This window comes from Octopus bimaculoides, chromosome 25 (genome assembly GCF_001194135.2).
Source record: "Octopus bimaculoides isolate UCB-OBI-ISO-001 chromosome 25, ASM119413v2, whole genome shotgun sequence".
In the NCBI taxonomy this organism is placed as follows: domain Eukaryota; kingdom Metazoa; phylum Mollusca; class Cephalopoda; order Octopoda; family Octopodidae; genus Octopus; species Octopus bimaculoides.
The window spans coordinates 33,643,668-33,644,093 of record NC_069005.1 but is presented as its reverse complement, the minus strand read 5'-3'; positions in this window follow the sequence as shown (position 1 = coordinate 33,644,093).

The following is a 426-nucleotide window of genomic DNA, read 5'->3' as shown; positions in this document are numbered from 1 at the left end:
ATATATATATATATATATATATATATATATATACACATATATATATATATATGAATAAAATATATTTTTGTATAAGCAACAATGTGGATGCGAGTGTATATATGCGTTATGCACAAATATAATCTCCACACTGAAGTTATTATTTGTAAACAACTCAAAGAATAGCAACGAAACATTTACTAATGAAGTATTCCACACTCTAGATTGCTACCTGGTCACTGACTTGTCTTTAATGAAGACCGTCAATGGGATTTCCTACGCCAGAAGTGAAATTTTTCCTTCGTTGATCGAAGAAGTCGTCAGGCAAAACTTAATGACCAAATCAACATGACCTGTGCAGCATACTTCTATATTCATACGTATGTGTCCGTGCAACTGTACATATAGATAGATAGATAGATAGATAGATAGATAGATAGATAGATA